Source organism: Mobula birostris, chromosome 6, assembly GCF_030028105.1.
Source record: "Mobula birostris isolate sMobBir1 chromosome 6, sMobBir1.hap1, whole genome shotgun sequence".
Taxonomy (NCBI): domain Eukaryota; kingdom Metazoa; phylum Chordata; class Chondrichthyes; order Myliobatiformes; family Myliobatidae; genus Mobula; species Mobula birostris.
In genome coordinates, this window is record NC_092375.1 from 46,003,161 (window position 1) to 46,025,506 (window position 22,346).

At 42.7% G+C, this 22,346-nt stretch overlaps 1 long non-coding RNA gene across 1 annotated transcript in view; it reads right to left on the minus strand.

Annotated features, from left to right (window-relative positions):
- Positions 1 to 19,344: 19,344 nt before the first annotated feature.
- The window catches only part of LOC140199775 (uncharacterized), a 56,807-nt gene continuing 53,805 nt past the window's right edge, over positions 19,345 to 22,346 (minus strand). The window contains exon 4 of the long non-coding RNA XR_011886486.1: positions 19,345 to 20,395. This is a non-coding gene — a long non-coding RNA (uncharacterized lncRNA). The remainder of the gene's footprint in view (positions 20,396 to 22,346) is intronic.

Sequence of the window (22,346 nt, forward strand, 5' to 3'; positions counted from 1 at the left end):
TATTCTAATTAGTTGTACCACCTTCTATTACGGAGGGGCCACTGAACAGGATCGGAAAAAGCTGCAGAGGGTTGTAAACTCAGCCAGTCCATCATGGGCACTTGCCTACCCAGCATTAAGGACACCTACGAAAGGTGATGTCTCAGAAAATCAGCATCTGTCGTTAAGTACCCCCATCACCCAGAACGTGCACACTTTCTCCTTGCTGCCATCAAGGAGGTACAGGAGCCAGAAGACACACAGTCAATGTTTCTGAAACAGCTTCTTCCTCTCTGCCATCAGATTTCTGAATGGACAATGAATCCATGAACACCACCTCACTATTTTTTCCTCTCTTTTTGCACTCCTTATTTCATTATTTTTGTAAATATTTCTTATTGTAATTTATAACTTATTATGATGTATTGCAGTATACTGCCGCTGCAAAACAGCAAATTTCAAAACATATACCAGTGATAGTAAACCCGATTCTGAGCCTCTTCATACTCTTCCCGACCAGATAAAATACAGTCTATCTAAGTGCTTCATGATTTTTAAATATCTTATATCTTATATTAATCTTTTTTCTCCACTTTTTTATGTCCAGTGGAAAAAATTCAGAAACTCAAATCTCTTCCTTTACCAATAGCTTGTTTTTTTCTGGAATCATTTGGTAATTTATGCCTTATATTCTCCCTGGCTTTTTTCCAGTTCGCCAGTACTGCCTGGTCAGATTCACGCCAGCAGATTTCGGGAAGGGGAAGTTTCAGTATCCACCATAATCTTATGACATCACCTCCCATAATAGATTCTGAGGTATTGTGTTGGCTCTAGTTATTGTCCTGCATTCAACATAATGTCATCTATCCTGGGACCTGGGTGTGCTCAGTGGGATCAATGAGATTAGGGGATCTGCATATAGTGTTACTCATGTCCATTTTATACTGCCGCAGATGTAAATACAGGCAGGAAAATCTAATTTAACAAGAGCAGATAAACAATTATAGTCAAAGCAGCTTATGAACGTTCTTCAGGAGTCAACATTTTTTCAACTTGGTATCAGCAATATTTACCAGGAGAATCGGAAAAGCATCCGAGAGACGTTCTCGTTACTTTTTTTTGGTTAGAAGGCAAAAGACCTGCCAAGCACGAACAAAGCTCGTGTTTGGGGGTCATAGATTGAAATGGATCACCCAAGACAAGCAAATCAAACAACTGCTATTCTGATCCTAGAAAAAGCTGTATATTGCTTTTATTGAAAAATTCATTCTAAACAAATTATTTCAACATCTTGACTTGCATTGCTGCCAGTCCAAGCAAAGAAACACGTGCCTTAAATGTACCAATATATTGAAAGATCATTACATGCAAAATGTAAATCTTAAGCATTCTTACCTTCTATACAAATGAAATTAAGAATTAAGAACAAAGTTAAGCCATTCAGTTCTTGAGTCTGCTCTGCCATTTAATAAGATCATAGCTGGTAATTGTACATGCAATTGTGCATTCTCATTTACTCACAATAACCTTTCATCCTCCTGATTATCAACAACTCATCTACCTCTGCCTTAAAAATATTCAAAAGCGATTCCACCTCCTTTGAAGAAGAAATTTTGAAAGATTCATGAAAGTCAGAGAGGAAATTTGTGCATTAAGCAAGCGATCCATGATTTTCAAACATTGACCCAAATTTCTAGATTCTCTCACAAGAGAAAACATCCTTTCTACATTCTTAACACACTGGAGGAACTCAGCAGATCGGGCAGCATCCGTGGAAAAAGATCAGTTGACGTTTCGGGCCGGAACCCTTCGTCAGGACGTTCTGGCCCAAAACGTCGACCGATCTTTTTCCACGGATGCTGCCCGACCTGTTGAGTTCCTCCAGCGTGTTGTGAGTGTTGCTTTGACCCCAGCATCTGCAGATTATTTTGTGTTTACTTTCTACATTCTTTCAGGATGTTATATGTTTCAATCAAGTTGCCTCTCACTCTTCTAAACTTCAGGAGATATAAATTTTCCTAATAAGACCACCTGCCCATTCTATTTATTACTCTAGTAAACCTGATCTGAACTGTTGTGTATGTGGCCTGGTTACACAACATTGCTATTAATAAAAATGCTGGAGGCGGGAACTAAGGTTCATGGTTCTTTACTGGCAGAAACCGAACTCGGCACACACGTACAGATCAATACGTGCCTAATAGTGCATGCTCAATATGCACCTAATAGCGCATTCAATGACGTGTTACTAAAACATAAAGTAGTCCCTTATTATACTGTAGGCTATATGGTACACTCCTCCCCTTTTATTTTAATAGTGTATCAACTGTTTTTTTTTAACTGGGGCACTATGCTAAACAAATATGTTTACCCTTAACATACAAACGCCTACCATTTACTTACTTAGTAACTTAGTAATATCAAATTATAACAAGCCTTTTTTTTTAACTTTTGGTCTAAGACCCATTTATAACTCAAGTCTCTGGGGGGGGGGGGTCTTCTCTGCCTCTCCGGGTAATGTCTGTCAATAAACTTGTTTGTTTTAATACAGATTTCCATATAAAAGTCATTAAAAGTTGACCTCTGAGCATAGGGAGTCAAGAGGATGTGCGCCTCCAACTTGCTAAGAGTTCTAGGCAGCAGATCACCTTCGCATAATGAAGACTCCTCTGTGCAGCTGTCCTAGATACATACGCATCTTTGTGCCATCACTTGTCTTCCTTACCCATACCTCATTTGTTCCAACTGAGCAAATTACACAGCCAGTCTTCGTATTCTCCTTAGATTCCAGATAGATAGCCTGACCTTGATGACACCATCTCTTATCGTAATATAACTTTCCATCTTCTATTCATGCTTCATACCTTTGTGCTGGTGATTCTGCAGGAGTACTGGGAAGATGCTCAGGAGAAGACAGAGATGCTGGTCTTTTCGGAGACTTAAGCTTATTGAGAGTTCACAGATCTTCCATTATCTGTTCATTTGTTAACAAATAATTTAACTCTGTAGGTGTAGGTTTTCGTCTTTTGTCTGTAATTGGAATGAGGTCCTCAGTTTCCTAGTCATTATTGGCTTTACCTCCTTAGAATCTCCTATGTTAGCCTCTCATTCTCAATCATCTTTTTCTTTTCTTCTAACTCAATCTTTTTATCTTCAAATTCCTTCACTGCTACTTTCTTCTCTTTAATTCCTTTCCACTTGTTCTGTCTCCATTTGCAGAAAAAGCTCTGCATTTCATATTCTTTCCTTGTATTGTTGATCTAGTTTCTTCATCCTTTTCTGATACTCCTGCAAAGTGCCTTCCTGTAACTGCTGTAGCTGTCTTTTGAGAGATGTCAATTTCTCCTAGTACATCTGCTCTTTTACTTCCAGGTAGTCTTCATCATCCTGCTTATTGGCAATATCTGTCTCCCTTGCATCCTCTGTATCTTCATCCCAGTCGCAGCCACGGATACTGCGTCCGTCCTCATCGTCGACACTGTCTAGCTCCTTCTCATCATTGGAATAGTCGACAATGGGTGAGAGGAGAGCTGCGGACATCTTCCTCACCGAGCTGCCCTCCCTTGTTGACACATCTAGTGCCTTGATGGAGTTTCCTGAGCCATTCCCATCCCAGCAAAGGTGGTCCTCCATTTTTCAGTACATAGAGGTTCAGTCACTGTGTTTTATCTCCATAGGTCACTGACACTTTAATTTTGCCTTCAGGATGCACTTTCTGTCCTGTGTAAGTCTTTAGTAGAAGTTTAGTTCATTTCAGAGGTATGTGCAAAAACAGTCGTTTGTAGTCGCATACAGAGATCACTGTTAAAGCTGAGCCTATGTCCAACTCCATTTTCAGTCTCACACCTGCAACTTGTGGAGCGATCCATATTATTCTTCGATCTCTTTGTCTACCATAAGCCTACGGACTCTCACAGCTACCTGGACTGTTCCTCTTCTCACCCTGTCTCTTGCAAAAATGCCATCCCCTTCTCGTAATTCCTCCGTCTCCACCGCATCTGCTCTCAGGATGAGGCTTTTCATTCCAGGACGAAGGAGATGTCTTCCTTTTTTAAAGAAAGGGGCTTCCCTTCCTCCACCATCAACTCTGCTCTCAAACACATCTCTCCCATTTCAGGCACATCTGTTCTCACCCCATCCTTCTGCCACCCCACTAGGAATAGGGTTCCCCTTGCCCTCACCTACCACCCCACCAGCCTCCAGGTCCAACATATAATTCTCCATAACTTCCGCCACCTCCAACGGGATCCTACCACTAAGCACATCTTTCCCTCCCCCACCTTCCTGCTTTCCACAGGGATTGCTCCCTACGCAACTTCTTTGTCCATTCGTCCCCCCCATCCCTCCCCACTGATCTCCCTCCTGGCACTTATCCTTGTAAGCGGAACAAGTGCTACACATGCCCTTACACTTCCTCCCTCATCACCATTCAGTGCCACAGACAGTCCTTCCAGGTGAGGCGACACTTCACCTGTGAGTCAGCTGGGGTGATATACTGTGTCTGGTGCTCCCGATGTGGCCTTCTATATATTGGCGAGACCCGACGCAGGCTGGGAGACCATTTTGCTGAACACCTACGCTCTGTCCACCAGAGAAAGCAGGATCTCCCAGTGGCCACATATTTTAATTTCATATCTCATTCCCATTCTGATATGTCTATCCACGGCCTCCTCCACTGTCAAGATGAAGTCACACTCAGGTTGGAGGAACAACACTTTATATTCCATCTGGGTATCCTCCAACCTGATGGCATGAACATTGACTTCTCTAACTTCTGTTAATGCCCCTCCTTCCCTTCTTACCCCATCCCTTATTTATTTATTTTTATTTTTTCCCTTTTTTTCTCTCTCTCTCTTTTTTCTCCCTCTGTCCCTCTCACTATAACTCCTTGCCTGCTCTCCATCTTCCTCTGGGCTCCCCTCCCCCTTTCTGTCTCCCTGGGCCTCCCATCCCATGATCCTCTCATATTCCTTTTGCCAATCAACTGTCCAGCTCTGGGCTCCATCCCTCCCTCTCCTGTCTTCTCCTATCATTTTGGATCTCCCCCTCCCCCTCCCACTTTCAAATCTCTTACTATCTCTTCTTTCAGTTAGTCTTGATGAAGGGTCTCGGCCCGAAACATCGATTGTACCTCTTCCTAGAGATGCTGCCTGGCTTGTTGCGTTTCACCAGCATTTTGTGTGTGTTGCTTTCTCTTCGATCATCTGTCTCTTTCACGCTGTGAAGTTGCTAACAAGATAATTCACCTTCATCGGAGTTGTTTTCACCAAAACTGCTTTCATCAGAACTCTCTTCTTTCATTTTGTGTACCTTGTTGTATTGTCCTTTCTGGGGCTTCTTGTTTCTCTGTATTTTGCCCTTTTTCTGCTGTTGACTAGCTTTGCATACTCTGCCAGTGTGGCCCTGTTTGCCACAGTTTCTGCATTCTTTGTCTTTAAACCAACAGTCATCTGGGTCATGTGACCTGTTTCCACATTGGTGACATTTCTTTCCTTCATTCCTGTTCGGTGACATTTCATTTGTGGCATATTCCAGAGATTTTTGTTGTATCTCGGAAGCACCCCATGCCGCTGTTTCTGTTGACATTGCAATGTTTAGAGCTTTCTCGAATGTAAGGTCTCCTTCACACAGAAGCTTCTGTGTGGTTTCACAGTGCATGCTACACACTAACCTGTCCCTCAATGTGTCTGATAGACCAGCTCCAAATTGACAATGTTCTGATAATTTGCGCAATTCAGCGCAATATTCAGAAATGCTTTCATTTTTGCTCTGATTCCGATTGTGAAATTTAAATCTTTCAGCAATGACCAGTGGTTTGGGGTTTAAATGCTGTTGGAGAGTGTCTACTGTTTGCTTAAACGTTTTGTCAGCTGGCTTTTCAGGGGTTAACAAGCTCCGTAGCAGCCCGTATGTTTTTGCTCCCATAATACTGAGTAAGACGCTGGCTTTCTTTTCATCATTAACAACGTTAGCATCACAATATAACTCCACTCTCTCAATGTAAGTTGCCCAGTCTTCAATGCCACTATCAAATGCTGTAATGGTTACAATCATCACCATCTTTGTTATGTTAATTTAGCCCCGTTTTCCCCTTGTTTTCTTTTTGACTCACGTGTCCTTTTTGCTAACGCCACGAGTGCACTCCGTCGAGATGCGTGTGTCGTTCCTGTTTATCTCCCTTCTGGGGCAGGCAAACCCTCAGCCCCTGGGGGTCAGCGCCAGCTGTGGTCTCGGCTGGACGTGCTGCGGCTCCGACTGTGTCTCTTGGTCTCCCGACGTTCCCGACCCCGGCTGCGCTCCTGCTTCCTTTCGGACTCGCAGCCTCACTCTGCCTCCTTCTCCCACTCCTTGGCTCATTCCTTGCGCTCTTCCTCCGAGTGTCATTATCAACTAAAACACGGTGTTTCCATAGGATGTAGGTTCATTAACCTCGTCGACAATTTGTTGTGTATGTGGCCTGGTTACACAACAATGCTATTAATAAAAACACTGGAGACAGGAGCTAAGGTTCATGGTTCTTTACTGGCAGAAACTGAACTCGGTACACACGTACAGATCAGTATGTGCCTAATAGCACGTGCTCAATATGTGCCTAAATTCTGCTACTAATAAATAATAACATCCAGTTAATCTTTTAACTACTTATTGTATCTGCACACTAACCTTTTATGAATCTTGCTCCAAGACATCCAGATCTCTCTGCATCAGAACTCTGCAATCTCTCACTATTGAGACAATGTAATTTTTTCTGCCAAAATGGACCACTTTACATTTTCCCATATTACACTTTATTTACCAAATCTTCAGCACTCCCTTCAACCCCTACATTTCCCTTTGAAGCTTCAGGGTGTTCTTTACACATCTTATTTTCTGTGTCATTAGTAAGTTTATCAAACATAGTTTTCGTGCCTTCATTCAAGTCACATACATGAATTATAAAATGTTGATGCCCTACCTGTGGTACACTGTACATTACATCCTGGCAACTAGAAATACGCCCACTTATGCCTACTACAAAGTGCTAATTCATGTTTTTAATCTTTCATAGGTTCTTTACCCACATGGTAGGACAGTGGAGCAATAAAAAAGACTCCAAGACTACCCTGAGGTGACATCATCACAGGATTGCTGAGTTGGTTAAGACAGATGGTGGGGGGGGGGGGGGGGTGTTTTCTCTTGGACTTTGATTTACCAGAAGTGAGCAAAAGCAAACGATAGAGTCAGGAGTAGCAGTAGTTGTCCTCCTCAGAGGACACTGGTCTCTCCAAGTCCTGCTTATCCTCAGACAGCAGGATACTTCTGGATCAGTAGCTAATGTGTAAGGTGTCCAAGCAAGCAGCACTGTGGTCTAGAGAAAAGTTTAGAGAAATTTGTCTGATACTTGAGAGACATTGCATTACAGGCCTATATAGTGCCATATTCATGGAGCAAAAGCTGTAAACCACTAAATGTAGATAGACTGTTGCCAAGAGGTGTTTCCTACAATTATTCATTGACAGGTACCCTGACCATGACTTATCAGCCATGCACAGACCTGCAACATGTTCAGGGTAGAGTAGGAGGTCATTAGAGGGATCATGGTAGTAGGTGGATAGAAGTGGAGACCCTGGTCAAAGTGTCTTCCTCTCTTACCTGTTGCCACTGTGACAAGGTTGAAATCTGTTCAATTTAGTTATAAATAATTGTTCCAATAATTTTTAAATGAGTTAAAATAATTTATTTAATGTGAATATCATTTCACATTGAGAAAAAAAGGGATATTATTTTTAAAATATCCAGATGTGTTTAATTGAAAATTCAGAGAATCTGCGTGCAAGGTATTCTTTTGTGGTATTGAGCACTGAATCTGCAATTGACTTGTAAGGGCTTGCACTCAATCTTAAGCATGCAATTGATTGCTCATGCCTGCCCGACTGCCTGAGGAGGAGCAGTACATGTTGTACTCATTCACCGTAAAGTGACCAGTGCATGAACATTACAGCATTTGTTTCATTTGTCTCCTCCTTTCAAGGGTACTACAAAATTTTGGAGGCACCGCAGGAATGGGTGAGCAAGTGGACCATCTCCTTGCCAGATTGGGTTCATCCAAGCCACACCCAGCCTATTCTTAGTTGCCTAGAGCAGCAGCAGAGTGAGGCAGTTGACTGAGACAAGGATGAGGCCAAGAGCTGATGGAGCAGTGCATGTACTTGAGGCACAGTGATTGCTTGAGGCTGTAGAATCCAGTCAGCATCAGGTAATCTTACAGTCACCACAATAACCCGCACCACTGCCAAGGGGGAAAGAAAATGGATGTGCTTAGGAATCTCCAGGAGGAAATTAGTGAGAAAGTGCTTGAATTACCTAACGACAAACTGGTGGAACTCTGTAGCTTCCTTCAGCTCCCAGGAGAGGACATTGCCAAGAAAACACATTTGTCTCGTGACCATCTGGGAAGAGAGGAGCTGGGAAACCTGGAGGACTGTGGCACGTCTGAACTTCTGCAGGTTAGAGACAAGTTAAATGAGTTAGTGATTGCTACAACTGCTGTGGCTGATGAAACAGAGAAAGAAAACAGAGAAATTGCAGCAACCCGTAGTTCGATATAAAGGTCAGCTCCTAACAGGATGAACTTGAATGGTCCACAGCGATTAGTTCAGAGGGAGATTGTCCCACCAGCATGGTGCAAAGACTTTAAAGTATGTGGTCAGGTGGTGAGCCCGGTCAGAAAGACAAGTTGTCATTTCCTAGCCTTGTTCGCCAGATAGAAAGCACCCTAAATAAAGGCCATCCAGAGGAGATAATTGATGCAGTGACCAGAGCAATTCTGCCTGGGCTCCAGTAGCGCAGTTATCCTGAGGGTAAGTCACACCTGAACTTGCCCACCCTTGGACGGATCCTTCGCTCACATTATCAGGAAAAAGGGGCAACTGAACTGTGTAAGCAGCTGACAGCAGAAGCCCAACACAGTACAGAGACGCCACAAGGTTTCTCAATACGTGTTCTTGATCTGAAGCAGAAGGTACTGTTTGCCTCACAGGAAGGGGAGCCTGGTCTGAAATATGATCCAGTATTAGCGCAGAGTATGTTTTTACAAACTGTACTCACCGGTTTACAAAGTGATCGTATTCCAGACATACCTTTTAGATCCCAAAACCTCAGATGAGGAACTATTAGAGAAGTTAAACGTTGCATGTGCAAACGAAGCGTTGAAAAAGAATAAACGGCAGCCATCTGGGTCAGCCCACACTGCCGCTGTCCACCCTGCACAGTCAGAGGAACACCCGGTTAAGTACAAATGTCGGGTGGAAAGGACTCATATAGACTTGGTGAAGACATTGCACAGGTCAAGGAGCAACTTCAATAGCCCTTACCTCTACGTCAACAATGCTTTTCAGTTTCAATTAAAAAACTGGTGAGAGCAGCTTCTCAGCCACAGGACTTCGCACAGAGTTACCAGCAACCACTAGAGAGGCCTGAGCAGTCCGCGGGGCAAAACGTTGTCAGGTCTGAACTCCAGAAAAGGCCAAGCATTGAACAAAAACAGCGGAGGGAAAGGCAAAAGCAGTTAATTGAACTGGGTCTGCCTGAACCATAAGTTTCCCCCATTTCAGCAGTATGCAACAGTATCACATGCATTGCCGTCTGAGGCTCAGCAGTCATGTCACGCAGCTCCACACAATTATTCACTTTTATCACAGCAGCATGGAGTTGCACAACAGCATCCAGTCCCAATATGTCCTTATCCGGGCCTGCCTCAGCAGAGTTGTTCACCGTGAACTAGAAAATGTTTCTACTGTCAGCAGAGAGGGCGTGAGGAACTTTGCACCCATTGTTGCAACTGTGGTAACGGCGAGTTCTACTTAGCAGGATGTAAAGAACCAGAAATAAGACCAGCGTTTTAGCTGCACAGTCTCAAATCAATCAACATTTGTCTGTAACTTCACAGGTGGGCAGACAGTGCCTCGTAGATTGCTGCTTACAGGGACGTCAAAGTGAAGCGATATGGGACACAGAGCAGTGGGAAACTAGGCATTTACCTGGAGTCAAACTGAGGGATGTTTCGGAGGCAGTAGAGACACCTGAGGCATTACAGTTGGTGGCAGCCAATGGTGCACGCATGCCATTTGTAGGATGGGTTGAGAGCACTTTCAAATTAGCTTCGCCTGGTACAAAAGAATTGATCATACCAGTTCTGGTTGTGAAAGAGGATGGGACCTCTACCCCATCCTATCATTGGATTCAATGTGATTGAACAGATTATAAAGGAAAGTGGCGAAAGAAGACCTAAAGACAGGAAGGGAAGACTTTTGTATGAAACTGTAAGAGCTGCATTCCTAGTCTTAAGAGAAGCAAAATCAAGGCGTTCATCAATCTGATTAGCTCTGAGAATCCCTGTGAGTATTGAATAAAGTCAACAAATGAGAGAGTAAACATATCAGAACATATAACGCAGGTTCAATGCTATATACAGTCTCCACTTGTGAGAGAAGACAAAATAATGCTCCTTGAGCTGTGTGAAACACTCGTAACACTCCAGAGGGGTGCACGTCCATGCATTGTTATTGATGTGCACAACAGAACAGACCACGACAGCATGCTTGCTGAGAAGACAGTGCGCAGGACGTTGCAACCAGTTAGGTCCATGTTCCCTGTCACTGCACAAGAAGGTGCCGTATTCGACCCAGCCACTAAACAACAAATAGAGGATGACGTGGATGAACTCAATTCTGACTTATGGGATCTCTCAGTCAATGTGAGGCCCCTAAATATACAACAGCAACAGACTGTGAAGCAGATGCTACAAGAAGAATGTCCCTCCTTTTCAAAATCAGACAATGACATTGGACGTATCAAAGGTTTACAGCTGAGAATCTCTCTCAAAGATGATGAACTGGGTGCCCACTCTTATATTTCAGTTGCAAAACCCCTCTACAGCAAAACGAAGGATTACTTGCATGATCTAATTGTCCACAAGTAGATCAAGAAATCTAACTCCCTTTACTCCTTGCTAGTTGTGCGTGTCAGAAAGAAAGACGGAAGCCTTTGTCTCTGTATTGGTTATAGGGACCTGAATAAGAAAATTATTCCTGACCACCAGCCCATTCCACAAGTGCAGAACATTATGGACAGCTCTGAGGGTAATGCTTGATTCTCATGACTTGATCAAGGGAAAGCTGACCACTCACAGCCTTCATATCCCCCTGGGGCTTGTATGAGTGGGTTTGAATTCCATTTGGACTCATGAATGCGCCCACAGCCCACCAACATTTCTTGGAGGAGTGCCTTGAAGGGTTAATAGACAAAGTCTGTGTACCATACCTGAATGACATGCTGGTGTTCACTAAGAGCTTCAACGAGCATGTTGATGCGGTGAGAAAAGTGATACAGTGAAGGCGGGAGCATGGAGTGAAACTTAAACCCAGCAAGTGTGAGTTCTTCAGGGCTGAGGTTTGCTGCCCGGGGAGAATCGTGTCGGCAGAGGGAAATCGGATGGATCCTGCGGCAGTAACAGCGCCAAAAGGGAGGAGGCCAGGCACACTGGGAGAACTGAGAAAGATACTATCAGCAGTACATTAAAGATTTCTTTCGAATCACAACCTCCCTCTATGACCTGTTAAAAAGCAGAGGTAACAGTGACCAAAATCAACTCAGTAGGGGTAGTGTTAGAAAGACAAATAAGAAGAGGAACTGTGTGCCCTCTTGCAAACCGATCACCTGGACAGAGACATATCAAGAAACTTTGGAGAAGCTGATTGACTGCCTAGTACAGCCACCTGTGCTGGGATCCCCAGGCTTTGCACAGCCATTCATTCTCCACATTGATACATCCAACCAGGGATTGGGAGCAGTCCTGGATCAAAAGCAAGCTGGCCAACTTGAGAGTAATAGCCTATGGTTCACGAACATTGATTAATGCAGGAAAAGTCTACCACCTACACAACAGCAAATTGGAATTCCTTACTGTGAATTGGCAATTACTGCAATTTTTTGGGATTAGCTGTACTATGCCCTGACATTCACAGTTTACAGTGATACCAACCACCTCATGTATCTTCTGTCTTCAGCAAAGTTGAATGCAACCGGATATAGATGGGTTTCTACTTCTCTATCCGTTATCACCCAGGAAAAGAAAATGTCGATGCTGCCTCCTCGTCCCGAATGCCAGCAGCCATCGAAATGACTATGAGTGAGCGCATGGAAGAAATCTCATCCCGTTCGTGGGAGCCACGGTCCAGGCCATTGAAGTGCAGACATACGCTGGTCCCTGGCAGTGTCTGTACAGTTAGACACAGTAAACGTCAACTTGGTGAATACGTCCATTCCACCACTGTCCAGGAGAGAGATTCCGCAAGCACAGGAGGAGTATGGTGACATCAAAATGGTAATCGACCTTGTACGCTCAGGTTCAAAACCTACTTTTCAACAAAGACAGACATTAAGTAAGCAAGTCAAGTGCTTTCTGCGAGAGTGGGATAAATTAGTATCGGATGAGGATGGCATCCTTCCTGGGAAAACTACCCAATGGACACAACTAGTGCTACCTGAGTTCATGTGTACAGTCCCGAAAGAGCTACACGATAAAATGGGGCACTATGGTGTGATCGCACAACAGCTCTGATGGGACCCCAATGTGTCACAACATACAGACTGTACACATCAGTATCAGGCCTTGCCTTAAAATTGGGTAACATCAATGACTTCATGGCTACCTGTGCCTCAACTCCATTTGCCTACTAGAAACCAAAGGAATGTTTCATACAAGGAAAGTAGTGATTGCAAGACGACATCTACTTTTGAGGGGGAGTGCGTGACAAGGTTAAAATCTGTTCAATTTAGTTATAAATAATTGTTCAAGTAATTTTAAAATGAGTTGAAATAATTTATTTACTGTGAATCTTCTGAGAAAAATGTATATTACTTTAAAACATGCAAATATATTTAATTGAAAATTCTGAGAATCTGTGTGCAAGGTATTCTTATATAGTACTGAGCACTGAATCTGCCATTGACTTGTAAAGGGTCGCATTCAATCCTAAGCATGCAATTGATTGCTTATGCCTGTCAGAATGCCTAGGAAGGGACAATACACATTGTACTCATTCACCATAAAGTGACAGATGCACCAACATTACAGTGTTTATGTTTCATCTGTCTCCCACCACATTAGGATAGAACCATACTTATTATCTCGTTCCCCAATGGCCAAGTCTACTCTCCAAAGGTTCTGGTAGAATAACACAATGGCTTCAAGACCAAAGAACATTGGCCAAAGCATCTCAGTCACAAAATAGAGACTCAAGTCTCATGCCTTTGCATGAATAATATACACAGAGAGGAAGTGGGGAGACGTGAATGGGACAAGGATAAGTTCTTTCTTAAGGATGACGGAGTTTCTGGATTGCTGACTCAGACTCACACTTAAGGGAGGGAGGAGAAGATGGCGGCACGACGCAGCACGTGCAGCTGTTCCGAATGAATGTCGATATGTGTAACTAGGGGTGCCGTGCACAATCCGGATTTGATGGGGACAGCCATGAGAAGCGCAGAGGAACATCTGGAGTAACTTCTGAAATGCCTGCTTCGCTGCCGCTGCTACTGTGCGATCGAGAATCTCCAGATTCTCGCCTGTTGCCGGGGCTGGGGTTGAAACGCTCGGCAGAGATGGTGCTCGGTGCTCGGTGTCAAAGAGGTGGTCGGAGGCTCGGAGTTTTCAGACAGTCTCAGAGTCGGACGCTTCCGGGATGCTGCATCGGCAAGTTGGCGGCACTGGAGGTTTACTGTCTGCGTGAGATGATGGGACTTTCGAGAGACCTTGAGACTTTTACTGTGCCGTGGTCTGTTCTTATCAAATTATGGTATTGCTTTGCACTGTTGTAACTATATGTTATAATTATGTGGTTTTCATTAGTTTTTAAGTCTGTTTGTCATGTGTTTTCATGATATCATTTTGGAAAAACATTTTTATCATTTCTTAATGCATGCATTACTAAATGACAATAAAAGGGGACTGCGTGGCCTCATAATTATAATCATAAATCCAGATGATGCTGGGCTTTTGTTGGGTTTTTGACCCAATTGACTTTTTTTTAGATATAATCAGACCTGCTACAAAACAAAACCCTCTTGGGGGATAAATTACTTACCGATATATATGGATTACAAGCTTGGAGAAGTACCTCATATTCCATTAGAGTAAATTTGATCAAATCCCAACAGTATTGCAGAGGCCTCTCTGAGTGACTCCAACATAACATTGCCTCAGTATCAAAAGGTGGTAAAGTTCATGTAGGAGGTGGTGCTTGGTAGGGTATTTCACAATTTTGATTTAATGGCAATAAAGTAACAGTGATATACAATATGCCTGTGCTTATATGGTAAACACTACAGTTGGTATACCGGTTCAAAGGTTTATTTTAATATCAGAGAATGTACAACCTGAAGTTCTTGCTCTTCACAGACATTCACGAAACAAGAACCTCATAGAATGAATGATAGAAACATCAGAACCCTGAAACCACGCCTCTCCCCTCCAAGTGGTGAAAGATTTGGATTTTGATCTTATGGGAAAAAATGTCCTTTAGTCAGACTGCCTTTGTTTCAAAACGTTAACTTTGCTGAAGATGGAACTGAGTTAACAATGTTACTGCAAATTGATGATGTTGAAATGGCTGTCATCATTTTAGATGTTTTTTTCCTAAACTAGTAGCCTGCTTCATCTTCTTTTAAAATGCAACAGTAGCTTCCCCAACGCGAGATGAAAACTCAGATGATCTAGTCATCCCACTTCTACCTGTAAGGAGTTTGTATGTTCTTCCCGTGACCACATGGGTTTCCTCTGGGTGCTTTGGTTTCCTCCCTCAATCCAAAGAGGTATTGGTTGCTCATCTAATTAGTCATTGTAAGTTGTCCCATGATTGGTCTGGGGTTTTATCAGAAGTTGCTTGGCAGCACGGCTCACAGGGCCAGAACAGCCTACTCCGTGCTGTATCTCAATAAATAAATAAATAAATAAATAAAAATATCTTGCACGTGGAAACTCCCAAAACCACCAGTCTGCAGCCTGACCCACCACTGAAAATGTATAATGACATGTTTGAAGGCAGCCCCATAACTGTGTTTAACTAGGCAGATCCTTTATCCTAGTAAAGTACCCTAGTACTGCTGGTGGTATTCGATCCAAGTGCAAGGACATCATAATGGGTGAAAAGATGGACAATCCACCTATCATAATGGAATTATACAACCAAATACTGGAGCAGAAATGTATTACTCTACTTGCATGACATTTAAGTCGTCTGCCTTTCAGTAGCTCGTTGTCCCAGTGCATCTAGTTCACTGGTATGCAGATTATTTATTTTGCCTTCCATATCTATTTCATGTCATCAGTGAACTTCCAGGCCACTGAATTGTGGCCATCGTCCCAGTCATTAATAAAGGTAGTCCAAACCAACTCAGCTGATGTTGATTTTGGTAAAAAGCAACTGATTCCCGAACGCAGATCAGTGACATTTAAAATCCGTCCTCTGAAAGCAACTATTTACACATCCAGCACACTTACCATTTGCATAATTGACTACATTATTTAACATTTTATGTGAAACTTATCAAAGACCTTTAGAAAACCAGGCTATCCAGCATAACACCCTTTAATATTTTTAAATGTACTTCAAGAAATTTAGTCTTGAGTGAGATAGGCCTTGCTATAATTACATAATAACCTCTGTTCTTCCTAACTGCATCACTAGTAGTGTTTTACAGTGGGGTTCAAATCCATACCTCCCTGAAAGTGGCAACACAGGCAGTAAAGAAGGGTACGGCATACTTGCCTTAATCAGTCAGGACTTTCAATATAGGCTCAAGAAATCATATTGCAGCAAAATAAAACTTAGGTTAGACCAATTTGGAATACTGCATGTCTGGTTGCCCCATTCCAGGAAGGATACAGAAGATTTGAAAAGGGTGCAAAAGAGGTTCGCCAGGATGCTGCCTGGATTAGAAAGTACTAGCTACAGAGAAAGGCAAGTCTAAAAGTATATTCAACACCAAATCACACGTGGGAATCACTCAAATCTACAAAATTATTCCCAAATTTTGCTTAATTCATTAACTGTGTGCATTGATATATTACCTGTATCTCAGTGTTGCTTTAAACAGACAAGGGGGCAGTGTGTAAAGTACCTCTAAGCAAGGAACATGATGTTTTTTCTTTAAAAAAGAGTGGAAACTGAAACAGGCTGGAATCACCCTGAACAAAAAGAAATGTGAATTTTCAAAGTTGGAGTTGAAATTCTTCGGACTGCAACTGTTTTCAGAGGAAGTGCAACTAGATTCAGATAAAGTGGCAGGAGTTCTGAACAAGGAACATCCTATGAACGTATCAGAGATCTACAGTTTCCTTGGCATGGTAAACCAGATGGGAAAGTTCACTGCAGATTTGGCAGGGAAAACAAAGCCACTATGTGACCTCCTATCAGAGAAATGCTTGGACCTGGACACACCATAGAAGTCATTCTCATCACTTAAAGTAGAGCTTATCTCCTCACCAACATTAGCATTCATTGATCTGAACAAATCAACCAAGATCTCAGCAGACGCCTCTTCCTTTGGCCTGGAGGGAGTGCTCATGCAACACTGCAGTGGTGTATGGAAACTGATGGCATATGCATCAAGAGCACTGACTCCTACTGAACAGCATTACGCCCAAATCGAAAAGGAAATGCTGGCTCTCATGTGGGCTTGTGAACGCCTCAGCTGCTATTTGATAGGCACTAGATTCCTATTTGAAACAACCATAAGCCACTTGGCAGCCTCCTCGGCTCGAAGCACTTGGATGACTTACCTCCACACCTGCTAAGATTCAGAATGAGTCCTATGCGATACTGTCATGACATTGAACTTGTACCTGGCAAAACTTTCACACCACTAGTCACTCTGTCGAGGATAGCATACAAAAGTGAGTGAACGGAAGCTGACTCTGCCCTCATGGAAGATATCAGCATCTACTTAGCTCAGGTACATGAAAGCTTTCCTGCATCACAGAGTGAACAGGATAAAGTTCATGCTGAGTTGCAAAAGGACCAAATCTACAGCAAGATCATGCAATACTGCAGGCATGGATGGCCAACTGTTTCAAAAGGAGCTCGTGAACTCAGACCTTACTGGTTTGAAAGAGACCCACTCACCATCCTTGATAGTTAGCTGCTAAAGGGCTCCAGACTCATCATTCCTGTTTCTATGCACACCAAAATCATCAGTCAGATCCACCAAAGACATCAAGATACCAACAAATATTGTCATGAGCAAGGCAATCCATGTGGTGGCCTGATCTGAGCACACAGGTGGGAGATTATTAAAGCAATGTGAAGCTTGCAGAAAACTGCACAAAAATTATGCTTAACCTCTCTGTCCCATAGAATTTCCAGACTTTCCGTGGCAAATTGCAGACACAGACATCTTCGAGCTGAAAGTAGACAAATATCTCCTCAGTGTGGATTATACTGACAGAATGTTGAGGTGTCCAAGCTGTCCTCTACATCCTCAGCAGCAGTTATACAGCATCTGAGAGCTGTATTCACTCATCAAGGAATACCTGACACTTGTGTCAGACAATGCTCCACAATTCAGCTGTTCAGAATTCAAAGCCTTTGCTGGGGACTATGAGGTCAAACACTAGACAAGTGGTCCACAGTAGCCACAGGCAAATGGAGAAGCAGAAGGAGCAATGCAAACTGTCAGGAGCCTCCTACTGAAGTCAAAAGACCTGTCCAAAGCACTGCAGCTTATCACTCCACACTTCTTGCGAATGGCTACAGTCCATCAGAGCTGTCAACGGGCCAGAGACTGAGAACAAACTTGCCCGATCTTCCTTCCCTTCTTCAATCTCACTTACCGGACTTAGACAAAGTGAGAAATTTTGAGACAACACAGCGTGAGAAAACGAAGAGCATGCATGATATCAGACATGGAGCAAGATCTTTGTTATCTCACCGCTCGGGAGTGGTGAAGCTGTTTGGGTTTCAGACCAATTCACCAAAGGAACAATCGTCCACCAGCAGCATCACGATCGATTGTGATCAGAACGTCACAAGGTGAAATCAGGCAGAACAGGCATGTGCTTATGTGTTTTCAAAGTCCACAAAAAGTTGAGAAAAAGATAGAGTGTCCTGATCCTTATGACGAGGACCACTTACCCGAGGTGATTGTGCCCATTCAAGAATCTTCAGCCATTCCAACACATCCAGGAACCTACACCATATTGGGTCATTTATCTGTTCCACCACAAACCAATCTGTCCATTGGTTTGCATTTAACTACAAATTTTGAAATACTGTAGGTTTGAAGTGTTAAACCACCCAAAATGACTACGAAGATTCTGTGCCGCTATCCCTCTTAGCCAAATTCCACCCAAACAAGTAAAAAAAACTAACCACAAATATTTAGTACGATGATATAAGTGGCAGTAAAAGCTATAGGAAGGTGTCAAGACACACACTATTTTAAGAATGAATTTTTTATGATGTTACTGAAGGTTGGTATTGGCTCACTTGCAAAATGTAGATTTTGTGTGCAGTTTTAATTCTAACTTTCTCAGCTCTAGAAATTACTGCAATGCTCCTTAATCAAGAATCATGAATGGGAATTTCTCTAAACTTTTGCTGCAGTGATATCCTTTTGATATGTAAAAGGGTAGATGGGATATTCTTAGACCATCCTCTTGCTACCCTATTTGGCTGTATAATAATTCTTACAGTTATTCCTCTTGAGGAAACAGATTTTGTATTCTGCCTTAAATTGGGTGTACAGTACTCATTGAGGTCAATTTTGCCAGGCTGCTCACAGTGAATAGCATTGCTAAACAGAGGCAAAGTGAAAGATGTTTGAAAACACGGACTTAACCCCAATTCTCTATCTGCATCCCATCAAGCAAAACTTCGTATAACATACTGTGTTTTTCAGTTTTATATGCACTCAGTGTGCTCTTTATTAGGTACACCTGAACACCTGCTCGTTAATGCAAATATCTAATCAGGCAGTCATATGGCAGTAACTCAACACATAAAAACATGCAGACGTGGTCAAGAGGTTCATTTGTTAATCAGACCAAGCATCAGAATGGAGAAGAAATGTGATCTAAGTGACCTTGACCGTGGAATGATTGTTCAAATAGTTTATTTTATTATCAGAGGATGTATACGGTATACAACCTGAAATACTTGGTCTTCGCAGACATCCACGAGAAACTGACGAACCCCAAAAGAACGAATGACAGAAAAGCATTAGAACCCCAAAGCTCCCTCTACCCCCATGAGCAGCAGCAAGCACCAATGCATCAGCCACCCCCTCCACCCCTGCCCGTTTCAGCAAAAAGCATCAGCCCCCACCACCAACCAAGCACTAGCAAAGCCCCCAAAGAGAGACCATCATCTGCAGTCAACAAAAACTATTGTTTACTGGACAGTTTGACATGCTACAGGCTCTCTCTCTCTCACTAACAAGGGACAGAGACAGAGAGATGTCACTTATTTCACAGTGAAGGGGGAGATTGACTGTCACAATATTACAGTCTGATGTGTTGCACTTTATTCCAAGGTTCTGCAACTCAAGATTCGGCAGCAAACTCTTCTCACCATCGAGAGGAAAGGAGACAGAGTGCGGTCGCTGGACTACAGAGACCTCTGTCCATACATCCACTGCAGCGAAATCCTGATGCTCCATCTCCTGCAGCGCCTCAGCTGGCAACACCAACCTGGAATCGTTTGTACACAGAGGTGCCACCTTCCAAGCCGTGCCTGGAGAATATCGGAAAATGGTAGCTCCAGGAACGGGAACTCGTCTGCCGTAAAAAAAAACACAGCTCGAGTGCCGTTGCAGATCAGGGCCTCAATAGAACCCCAACCACCTTGAAGAGGAGAAAAGTAGGGACATTAAAGAGAGGAATTTAAGCTGTTTCAGCGGATGAGCTTGAAGAGGCAGCCAGTTGGCAACATCTTAACTCCAATTGTTGATGCAGATGGGGTGGTTAGAGTATCTCAGAAGCTGCTGATCTCCTGGGATTTTCACACACAACAGTTCTCAAAAGCTAACAGAGAATGGTGCACAAAACAGAAACAGCCAGTGAGTGGTAGTTACATGGGCAAAAATGCGCCCTTGCTAATGAGAGAGGTCAGTGGAGAATGGACAGATTGTTTCAAGCTGACAGAAGGCAACAGTAACTCAAATAGCAACGCGTTACATCAGTGATCTGCAGAAGAGCACCTCTGAACACACAACACGTCAAACCTTGAAGTGGATGGGCTACATCAGCAGAAGACCACAAACGTACACTCAATGGCCACTTTATTAAGTACAGGAGATACCTAATATAGTGACCACTGAATGTATTTCCTGATTTCTTGATTTTGGCTTGTTGTAAGTCAAATTAGCAGGCACAAATCTGAGGGAAAGAAAATGATGTCAGAGATATATATTGACAGGTTACATTCTCTTACCGCTATTTATATTGTACATTAACTATGGCTTTATATGCACATAACAAAACCCACAACTGTAGACCATGGTGGGAACACACATTTCCAGTGACAATGCTCCAAATCCTAAAGTCTACTTAGATGAAAGGGCCTAAGACCAAGCCAAAAATAACACAATAGTAAGTAGACATATTTTGAAAGCTCTCAATGAGAACAGTAGCCGAATGAATTTTACAGTAGCCAGAGACCAGCTCCCTTCCCATTTCCACCCCACCACCTATGTTTTACTATCAGATGGTAACCCATGCCAGAGATGCACCCGACTTATTAAAATGATCCAAGAGACTAAAATAGGGCACAGAGGTGTCTTGAACGTGTAAATGACATTTGAGCACTCTCAGTTGGGAAGCAACTGGTCGCAGACCAAAAGGAAAATTGATCCTCTAGTGGTATTGGGTTCATTTAAAAGACAAAAAGGCAATCTAAGAGTAAATTTAATGATTTTTCACAGAGCTTCATGCAACAGAAGTGCACATCAGGAACTCGGGCATAAAGGTCAGCATGCCTGATTGATGGCCTATACAATTTTCCATCAATTAATTTCACTCATCAGACTATATTAGGTGCATTATTTTCAGGGATACAGATCATCTGATCACTATAGTGTTTAGGACAGTTGAATGGGCAGAGAAGAATTGGAAGAATACAGGAACCTGTATTTTGGGATAGGTAGATGGAGGGACAGACAACTCTAAACAAATGGATATCATTGTCGACAAGGAAAAAAAGAAAGATTATGAATAAATGATAAAATGACACAGACACTTTGATTGATTAACATACAACTAGATAGACAACAAACAAATATAAATATAGATAGACAAACATGAGAACAGTCAGAAAGTTAAACAGATAGATATTGACAAATAGACGGACATATAATCAATTAGATTACATTACATTTGATTGCATTAGATTAGATTTGATTATATTGTATTAAAGTAAATAATTCTTTAGTATAATGACATAACATTTTATGTAATATTTTCTAGCTAAGATCGAGGGAGATTCTATCTTTTTAAATTTTTTGTGAGATTTTTTTCTTGTCCTGGGGGAGGGAGCCAGGTGTTTCTCCATCCGAGCGAATGTAACTAAATTACACGCCGTCTGTCATCTCCTCTGGGAGAGAGGGAATGTTAAATCAGTAAAATACAGCCCTAAGAAATTCAGCAGCATTCACTCTGCAAAGGGATCACAAGGAGGAATGAAAACAGGCACCCCGTCCAACATTCACCAAGTTTGCTCTCTGTAACTGCTCTGCTACCGTGGGGTAGTGTTAGTGTAGCAGTGAGCATAGTGCTATTACAGCTCGGGGCGGTGCAATTCAGAGAGCAATTCTGCCATCCTCTATAAGCAAGTCTGTAACGTTCTTTCATGTGAGCACGTGGGTTTCCTCTGGGTGCTCTGGTTTCCTCCCACAGTCCAAAGGTGCACTGGTTAGCAGCTTAATTGTAGTGTGCCTCAGGGATCTTTACTGGGTCCAATGTTGTTTGTCATATACATTAATGATCTGGATGATGGGGTGGTAAATTGGATTAGTAAGTATGCAGATGATACTAAAATAGGTGGATTGTGGATAATGAAGTAGGTTTTCAAAGCTTGCAGAGAGATTTAAACCACTTAGAAGAGTGGGCTGAAAGATGGCAGATGGAGTTTAATGCTGATAAGTATGAGGTGCTACATTTTGGTAGGACTAATCAAAATGGGACATACATGGTAAATGGTAGGGCATTGAGGAATGCAGTAGAACAGAGGGATCTAGGAATAATGGTGCATAGTTCCCTGAAGGTGGAATCTCATGTGGATAGGGTGGTGAAGAAAGCTTTTGGTATGCTGGCCTTTATAAATCAGAACATT